This window comes from Cyanistes caeruleus, chromosome 1 (assembly GCF_971803275.1).
Source record: "Cyanistes caeruleus chromosome 1, bCyaCae1.hap1.1, whole genome shotgun sequence".
Lineage (NCBI taxonomy): Eukaryota > Metazoa > Chordata > Aves > Passeriformes > Paridae > Cyanistes > Cyanistes caeruleus.
This window is the reverse complement of record NC_141701.1, coordinates 76,594,722-76,605,389: the sequence shown is the minus strand read 5'-3', so window position 1 is coordinate 76,605,389 and position 10,668 is coordinate 76,594,722.

Here is a 10,668-nt window from a genome sequence, read left to right as displayed (position 1 = left end):
GAAACCACTCAGTGATACAATTTCAAAGGCAGTTCCTACAAGATCTATAGTTTTAGGAAAGTGTTTATGCACAATTAAGAGATGTTGTGTGATCAGTGCTCAGTCAAGGTGTGTCTTTCAGTACCCCAGCACCCAAAATACTTATAAAGATTTTCAACAAAGTAGCCTTTGGAAAAGTAGTCAACCAGATTTCTAGAGAGTGCAGGAGAGTTTTTCAACTGGTGCTGCTTTTCAGCCTCACACAAACTGATTTCCATTTTATACCTGATTTAAAATCAGAATTCTAATTCTGAGTATTTTCTTCATTTTAGTTCTGAGGAGTAAAAGGCACCTAACATGCAGCCTTTCCCTGCAAAGCTGCACATCAGCTAGCATTAATTGGATGTCAAACTGTCTGTCCATGATTTTTTACCATTTTTAGGGGTTTCTGTCATTCCCACAGCTTCAGACATGTAACTCTCCAATGTGCTCTATGACAGTGTCTGCAGCAAACGGTGCTGAATGAAGGCTGCACTTGGAATATCTGCAATCCTCAACAACCTAGAGGACCAACTATGTTGCAATTTAGCAGTCCAGCTGAAACTATAGCATTTTGTCTGGGCAGGTGAAGTCTCAAATAAGCAGACTTAGCCTGTGCCTTGGACAGATTTGCCAAGCTGACTGTAATCCAGAAACCCAAGCTCGCCTGAAACTGCACCTGAATACATGTGCCTTGTCATGGGCTACACGGCTTTCATTTGCTGTCAGTCAGGTCTGGAGGTTTGCTCAGATGTGTCCCCATGTAGACATGCCTCAGAATGATGAATTAAAGGCATTTATTGCATAATTGATAGGTCCCTCCTAGGTAAAATTTTCTTAGCAATATTGGGTTTTAATTGGTTGAGATATTTTGGATATTTTTCCTAAATATAGAAAAAGCAAACCTCAGCTGCTCTCTAGTTACCATAGCAACTGTAAGGTATTATGGCACTTATCTGAGTGCATACATATAGCATTTTCCATGTATAAAATTAATATCTGAATCAACTTTTATATATGCTGAGAATATTTTTTTTCCATTTTATCTGTTTTACAGATCACCCATCAGTGGAGAGAAAGGATCAGAAACCTGTTAGAATACTATTAGAATCATAGAATCATTTTGGTTGGAAAAGACCTTTAGGATTGAATCCAGCAATTAAGCCAGCACTGCCATGTCCACCACTAAGCCATGCCCCCAGGTGCCACATCTATACATCTTTTAAGTACCTCCAGGGCTGGTGACACTACCACCTCCCTGACCAGCTTGTTCAAATGCTTTTGGTGAATAAATCTTTTCTATTATCCAGCCTAAGCTTCCTCTGGTGCAGCTTGAGACCATTTCCTTCCCTCCTACCACTTTCTACTTGGGAGAAAACACCACCCCCAACATGGCTAAGTAGATGTAGAAAGCAATTAATTTCCCTCTGAGCCTCCTTTTTGCCAGGCTAAAGAGCCCCAGTTCCTTCAGCTGCTCCTCATGGGACTTGTGCTCCAGACCTTACACCAGCTCCACTGCCCTTCTCTGGACACACACCAGCACCTCAGTGTCTTTATTGTCACGAGGGACCCAGGACTGAACACAGGATTGAAAGTGTAGCAGTGTACAGGGGGACAGTCCCTTCCCTAGTCTTAGGGTGGTAAGTGTAGGTGAAGCAATTTGGCATTCATGACCAGTTTGCATTATACAGGTAAAATATATAACTGCTGAACTGTTGAATTAGTAACTAGAAAAGAATAGGTCGCATATAGAGTCCAAAAATAGATGTACATGAACAAACCAATAGGACATAAATTATCAGTGAAGTTAAACACTATACCAAGCCACACAAAACAAACTTATTCTGTAAGCCTAATTCTCAGTAAACTGGTTTTTCAGACACAACTTACTTATGTATTTTTTTGCCCTGCATTAAGTTTTTAGTAACATCTTACTTGAATTGCCATGAGAGTGTGAGAAAGAGAGCAGAAGCATGTTTAATTAATATGAAAGCATCCCCAAGTTATGTTTAAGCCAAACTACAAAACTAATTATTGAGACTATTTTTGACATTCATACTTTGTCACAGTGTGCAAACTGGTATAGTTTTAATTTATCATAGAATCATGGAATGGTTTGGGTTTGAAGGGACCTGTAAATACATCTAATTCCAAACCAACTGCCGTAGGAAGGGATGCCTTTCATTAGACCATGTGGCTCAGAACTCCATCCAGCCTGGTCTTGAACACTTCCATGACTGGAAATAGACAACTTCTGCAGGCAACTTCTTCCAGTGCCTCAAACCATAACAGTGAAGGATTTCTTCCTTATAGACAATCTTAAACTAGTCTCTTTCATGTTTAAGACCATTACCTCTTAGTCCTATCACCATTAGTCTTATCACTAAATATTCTGCTTTTCTTGATTTTAAAGTTAACAAAATAATTGTTAGGAAAAAAAAAAAAAACAAACACACAAATGGTGTGGTCTTTTGAAATGTTTTTTCAATTTTCTTTTATGAAACTTATACTGTGATTAAGCCATTTCTATGTGAAATCAATCATTTATCAGCTCTAAATTTCAATAGTGCAACTTAAGACAACTTAATATAGAATTATATATCAATTTTGTATCATCATATTTGTCTTCCTCTGGGCATCCACTTCAAAAGAAAAACAAATCACAAAACCTCTCACTGACTGAAGTGACATAAAGGCTTAGATGTTTATTTCAACACTTCAAGTTACAATAAGGAACATCACTGTGCTTGAACACATGGTGTGTCTTCAGAAGAAAGGTATCACATGCAGCTCAAAATGACTGCTGAGAAGACTCCCACCCACACTCTGAGGTAAGGATTCCCATACTAGCAGCAACAGGAGCAATTCCAGCTAGCTCTGGGCTAGGCACTATAGCAGGAGGGTTTCTGTTGCTCATAAAATATGCACTGACTGCTTTGAAGTAACCTGGGTGCTAATGGTTCACACACTGTAATTTTGGGAGGCACCTCTTAGAGGTTGTTAAGTGTTTGCTACAGGATGCATCAACATTATGTTGGAGAAAGGTTCAGGCTCCCTTTGCCCTCACTTAGCTAAATGTGAATCAGCTCTGAACTGAACCAAAAGCTGAATAGTCAGAATATATTAACTTGGGCTCTCTGCTACGCTAACACAGTCACTCTGCAGTGAGATTATGGTACAGGCAGAATGAACCCACATCTGCCTGCACCAGATATACTGATTGCTGGAAGGAATAAGCACCTTAGGAGGTCAAGCACTCTTCAGTAATTTGGGCTTTAACTTCTGAATATAAGGTTCAGAGAAGTGTGTTGTTGGCTAAGCAAATGCGTCACTGGCTTACATCCAAAGTTTATGTGTAAAACTAGAGCAATACTGAACTACTCTTATCCCCATAAAGAGCCAGTTCTGCTTTACTTCTAGCACTGGAACAGGCTCCCCAGGAAAGTGGTCACAGCACCAAGCCTGATGGAGCTCAAGAAGCATTTGGACAACACTCTCGGGCATCTTGGGGTATCCTGTGCAGGGCCAGAGTTGGACTTGATGATCCTGATGTATTCCTTCTAACCCAGCAATTTCTGTGATTTTGCGATATTTTCTATTTCCACGACAATTTAAATAATCAAGATGAGAGAAAGCCAATGCTCTGAATGTAGTGTTGGAGGCAGAATCTACACCTACATATTATTAATGTAATATTATCTGTGCTAACAACACAACACTGTTTTATTAGTCAACATTTGCATTCTTCTGAGAAACACTATTCAGCTATCTACTATCAATGGAGAAAGTCCTGGCATAAAATATGCATTTATAAATATATGAAATACTCATCACTAATCTTAGCTCTTTAAATATAAACAATGCAATAATGAAAATATCTGGTGATATGTTGCAATTTCATAATATAGGTTACTCTACTTTTATCATTTATAAGTTTCAAATGTGATTTTAAAATAAGATTAAGATACTAAAATTGCCAATACTGCACCCAAGTTTGCAAGTTCCAGTACTGATGCATGATCTTAGAACTTCTTAATTTTAACAAAATGAAAATTAAACTTTTAGTGTTGATCATGAAAATACCTAAATAGATGTAACATTCTCAAGTGCAAGTTCTTGTGTCAAAGAAGTATGCACAATTAAACTATTTTTCTAAAATTCTTTTGAAGTCATAAACACTACTTATTGTAATATATTGTTACTTGAATTTAAAGGACAGCTTCCTTAAAATTCTTCCCCAGTTAGTACTTGATAAAAGCTTCATTTTCACTTCCTCAGGAGGAGAAATTAAAGATCTACATAATTTCCATTTATGTAGGACTATATACTTTAAATACAAATACAAATGAATTTAAACTGTGGTTTAAAAGTAAAAGATTCAAAAAGTGAGTAGATCACTACTGTCTTTAAAGTCTCCTTATTCTGTAATGGAACTTCAATGATACAATACTTAAGAGATTTTTGTCACCTACTTCAGCACAGATTTCTGTTTTTACTAATTTAAAATATGATAAATTTTTTTCAGAACTGAGTTCTTAAAGCTCAGAAGGAAGTTTCTGATATCTAATGAATCTCAAACAGGATCTTTCTTAAGATTTCTTTGTATCAAAAATAGCATTCAGCCCTGCAATATAGGTGTTTTCTGACCAAAGGGGTGTGATTGATTTGCAGGAAGATAAATGAGCCAAGAGGTTCCTGTGCTTGCTGAGGGGCAAAACCACTTCTTTGCAGCCTTAGGTGGAAATGCATCTTTCCACTAGATTCTGTATTTTGGCCCAAACTCCTCCAATTTTAGGGGGCATGATGAAAGGTGCTTTCTGAGCACCTTGCAGGATAGATTTTGCTTATAAAAATAAGTAAGCAAAATCTTGAAAAGCTAGGCTGAAATAGAAAGAACATTCTCATTTTTGAGCTGTTTCCCAAAGTAGCTATGCAAATACTTGAGATTGAACTGTTAAAGTACATCAGTCATACAGTATGTGTTTTCAATACACCTTTATGTAGTTGGGTTTTTTTTAAGAATATAGATGAATTCAATACCATCCCTAAGAAATCCTTTAATCTTAAAGCTATGACTGCTGACCAGACACTGAAATTGGTGGCAATAATATTTTATATTCATATATTATATCTTTATCAGCCAATATAAAAGTACGTTACATAATATTTGCTACTTATGTTTGATTATGGTACAAAACATACTTTAAAAGTCAGGTGTTTATTGCAGTCATTCTATCTTCCAGATTTTATGGAAATGTGTACATTATTTACTTCATTGGTGCACTATATCTATGATGATTCACAGTAGTAATACACATGCCTGTGTGTATAGAACTGTATAAAACCAGAAAGTCCATAAGCAATTGCTGTTTCTGGTGTGATGTCTAAATATCACCTAAAAATAGCCAGACATGTATTAGCACAGATGAAATATGCTAATTGTAGTAGACATAATTAACCCTAATATTAACCCTAATATTAAAAAAAAAAAAAAAAGAAATAAATTACTCGGAGCATTGAAGTTAGCAGGCACATTTCACAATGGAAAAAAACTTGTCTCCCTGAGGACTTTCAAAACAATGGAATGGTATTTAAAGATGGTGAAATGCCAGAAATTTATCATCTTTCTTGTCAAGATATGCATACATATCTCAAAGAACAGAACTAGTGCTGTGACTAATTTCACTCTTTGTTGGAAAACAAGTACAACTTTGTATAGAATTTCCAAGTGAAATTTTGAATATCAAGCTAGGCTTGACTAAATTAGAGCCTGTCTTGAAACAGCATCATCTTACCTACTGTGTTAAAATGTTGGTTTTGGTGCATAGCAAGAAGTTGCCAAATTAATTTAGAGCTCAAAATTGGAAGTTTATTGAAATATGGAACAAGACAGGTACTCAGCACCACAGCCATCACAATTTTAGGAGTATTAATAAACTAAACCAAACTCTGTCATGATCATTCTGTTGAAAGAGTAACATGGAGCAAAATTAATAAAATCAAAAAAGAACAAACATTCATTTTGGTTTGAACTAAATGGCTTAGAAGTCAATCACTTTTTAATGAGGGAGGAAATGACAGGCAGAAAGAGAGTGATGAACATCAACTAACCAGTTCTAATTCTGTCAAAATAACTAAGATGTGTAATGATATATAATTTCTTTTCAAATATATCTGTGTTCCAAATCAAATTTTTTTCTATAATTGCACATGATCTTGTTTGTGGTTTTTTTAATCATTCATTTTTTGTCTGGTTTTCAAACTAATGAGCTAAATTCAGCTATACTTTGAACAATAGACTTTAATTTAATGATGTTTAGATTTAAAACTATGAAAATGATAAAACAATTCATCTTTGTTTTATTCCAGTTTTTCTTAAAACAGAAGAGTTGTTAATCAGAGGGCGAGAGTGACAGCTCTCATAATTTCAAGATGACATCTCAGAAGAATACAATCACACAAATAAAATACAAACTAGAGTTTTGTAAACCTATATATTTTTTAGGGAAATTAATAATAGAGTGGAATAAGAAATACTGCTTAATAGCTAAGAGCCTTTTCAGGAGAAATTACTGAAGACTAGCTTCTTCCTCTGAAAAATACACAAAAGATCATTTCTGTTTGGCAAATAGGCTGTGGTATGCAATGAGACCTGAACTCAGGAGTGGCTTTTAGAAATTTTTAAAAAGCCAGGGTGCTCATTAATATGGAAATAAACTTGCTCAATAATTGTTGAAGAAGACCAGAAGTTTCTTCTGTAGGTGTCTGTACAGTGTAACCAACATCACACTGAGAAATCTGATGAGTGGAAAGCAAAGAAATGACCTGATGACCGCAGGAAAGGGTCTTTTAGCAGGTGAGCGAAATTAATATCCTTCTGGTTTAGATCAAGTTCAAATTTAGGTCTTGTGATGAGCCTTGAACAGAAAAATTGATAAATACATTTAACTACATTTTACAATGTTTGTTCCGTGTCCTCTGCAAGTGACTGAAATGTTGAGCGAGTCTCCAAAATGGAGAGGTTTTTTTTACAGCCAGGCACTGTACTTGAGATTCTTTCATATTTTGAGAGCAAGGTCTCCTCAGACGTGGTGCAAAGTCAGAGCTCTACCAATAGGCAGCCTTTAGAACTAGGGATGAGCAGAGGCTGAGGTGTGTGGTGCTGTACTGAGAGGAGGAACTATCATCATGGTCTTCTACAGCATAAAAAAAAATGTGAGGGTTCAGCACACAGATCCAGCGGAGAAGAATGTTCCCCTGCACTGGGTTTTATTTATTCTTCTAGAGCTGTAAAAGCCTCATTGAAGTGCTGAAGAACCAATGGAGTGCACTGACTTTCTTCTAAGAAATAATTCAGATAAGAAAATTAGTTTCTTCTGGAGAACTAAACTCTCCAAATTGAAATTTAAAATTTAAAAATAAAGAATAAACAGCTTATGCTTTTCAATGTGAAGAAACTGCCACTCTATGAGACATGCTTTAGGAAGATGCAGCATACAAATGGTCACAAACCTCAAAATATGGCCCCTCAAGTCTGAAAAACTGCTTCAAAGTACATCTAAAAGGTGAAAAGCACATTGATGAAGTTGAATTTCCTGCTAATAAAGATATATTGCTTTCCAAGGTAGCGCCCTGTATTAATTGTTTCATGTAGATTATATATTTCCTAGAAATGTAAATTGGGGCATAAATTCATTATTATGCTCTATAGAGCAGACATTATTATTAAGATCTCCATCACAATCATCTCCAGGCCTTACCAGGGAAATGACCAGGGTCAGGACCAAGGATAGCCTTTCTGAAACAAAATAAAGCAAAAGTTGTGGCAGGTGGAGTGCTGTGTCTCAGTTGCAGCCTTGAACATGACACTGAAGCAAAATCTTTGGCATTTTCCCACAGGAGCTGTGAATGATATAGAAGAACAAAGGGATGCTTTCTGAAATGAAAAGTGACAAAAATCCACTCTCAGAGTAAAAGTTCAGTCTGATCTAAAGCCACTCTAAAGCATCATGATGGAATATACTCTTGACTATAGCTAGATGCTACAGAGCCTAAAGGTAAAAAGGCTGTCTAAAAAATATTTTCTGAAATTTTTGGAAATCTTGAAATTCTGAAATATTGCAAAAGTATAACTTCAAACAGCAACAAACATCCTCCAAAAACTGCTGGTGTGTAGCTGTGCACTGGTGATGCAAAGAACTGCCTATGCTTATGCCAGTTCAAACTGGCAGGGAATTTTCTCCCCAAGGCGATCCACTGGTTCGTGCACAACCTGCTCTGACACCTCCCCAGAACAGCAGAGTCTGGCCCTCTGGGCTACAAGTGTGGTGCAAACATGCAGCATCAACAGCTAAGATCACACATGTGGCCAAGTGTGAAGGGGTGTTTTGTACAACTGTGTCTAAGATGAGGATGACTTTCCATCAGTCTTGTATTCCCCCACTTGAAGAGCTGAGTGAAAAACAACTGTTGCACAGCTTAACAGGTGGGAAAACCAATTAAAATATGGAAAGACCTAGTGCAGGCCATGCTTAGAAACATATAATTTTCCTTTCTCTTCTGTAGTATTTCAGTATATATAATAGATAATAAAGATATTTGTCTTTAATACAATGATAAGTTTTACACAACTTTAGAGCTGGCTTCTTGTCTTCTTGTTTTAAGATCACTTTTATCTATTAACCAGCCTTAGTCTACCAGTCCATTTTAAAACAAGTTAAAAACTGTAAGAAAAGTGCTAATGACAGTGTGGCTACAATGAAGGGGAATGACAACTATTCCCTTTAAGGGACCTCTTGATCTTGAGACTACAGTCCTCTGAACCTCCTACTCAGAAAGCATCACTGCTTAACTTGGCAGAAGCTTAATAGTTTATAAAGTGATTAGCAACCGGCAATACTTCTGCATCAGAAGATCAAGATATGGAAAGGAATACCTCTTTTTCTTCCTTGAAGAGAGAGACTGAGTCTTCTAGCTGTATATTAGAAAAGCTTCAAGAAACTAAAACATGTCTCATATTTAACCTTTTTGCTTTCCTTTTCCCAACACTGTTACTCAACATCTTGGCCCCTAGTAAAACTAAGAATTTCTTAAAAACTCTACACTTCCTCAGCATGAGCTTTAGTTTTGTGATAATGTTTATCTTGGGATGGGAGTCAAATAAAAAGTTTAAATAACAAAAATAATTGTTATTAGAAAATTTTACATTACTATTACAGGCAAAGTAAAGCCTTTATAAATGTTTCAAAATATCACGCCCACAGACTAAGAGAAATTCTAAATAAAATCAATAATAAGCAATAAAATTCTAAATAAAAATCCAAGTTCAAATAAAATTGAACATCTAAACATTGCCATTAACATTGAGTGAAGCCATGATCTAATGTTATCTGATTCCTTTATTTTTTTTAAATCTCCTGCTTATCTTCTGAAAGCCAGTACATAAATATTCATGAGTTACCTCATCATCTTCACATACTTTCTGCTAAGTTTTGCCTGGTGAATTCTCTGACAACTTGATGTTTTTCACCATAGAAAGCCTTAATCCTCCATTCTGCCCTGGCTTTCAATTTTCCACTTTTCACATTTTAACCTTCATGTTCACAGATCCCTCGCAGTTTTAAGAAATCCACAGTACTCTAAAAACGCTTTTCAAATGTATTGCATAGTACAAAGTCTTTGAAAGGAATACATTTAATTACAGATCTTTGAAAACTGAGTCTGCATCTCCAGTATAAGTATGCCTTCTCTTTCATTCTAGAGATGACTATCACAAATTAACCCCAGATTACATGTGTGATTAAATAAATAAATAAATAAATAAAATATTGTTAAATTTAGCCTTGGTAGAGTCTGGAACAACTTTTACATCAAATTGATGTCTCAGGATCTATATTTAAGTTAGAGTAACTAGTGGGAATTCCATCAGCTTACAAAAATGGATTCAAGATCTCAACTAAGCATATTTAATATGAAGGATAAAGATTGAATTGGCAGCCCCAGGAAAAAACCTACTTGTTTTTCCACAGAACAGGAAAATGGCAAAAGCTGCAAGCAGTACCCAAATGGGCATGAGAGGGACCATTGTCATTTAGAAATTGTACTTTTATTCTACATCTAATCCAAACCTCACCATTATGCTAAACCCACGGCAGAAAGCCTGGCTGCTGTGATGCAGGCAGTGTAGGGAGGCATACATTCCAGAGGGAAAAATCTATTTGATGGGATTAGCAATTGAAGATTTAATCTGAGCTTTAGGCCTGAAGTCAGAGGGAATCCATAGACAGCTTGTGCAAGATAGAATCTCTGCTTAGAATGTCTCCTTAGAATATAGGAATGTTTTCACTGAAGAAAAATAAGGAAAACTTTTAGGACATAGCAGCAAAACATTTAGTTTGAAGTTTAAAGAGAGTGATCATTTAATGAGAAAAGACTGAGATTTATAAAGCTTCTAACTTTATAAATCATGAAATCTTTTTTTTAAAAAAATTATTAGCATAGTTTGAGTCAATTATTGATTCAATACCCTTATATCCTCAGCATAATTGCTATAAATCCTGCAGATTTATTCTACAATAATGTGTCTCTTCTGCCTCGTTAAAATTGTTTTGGTTTATTTTGTGTTCAATACAGATAGCTGAAGAGACAAAT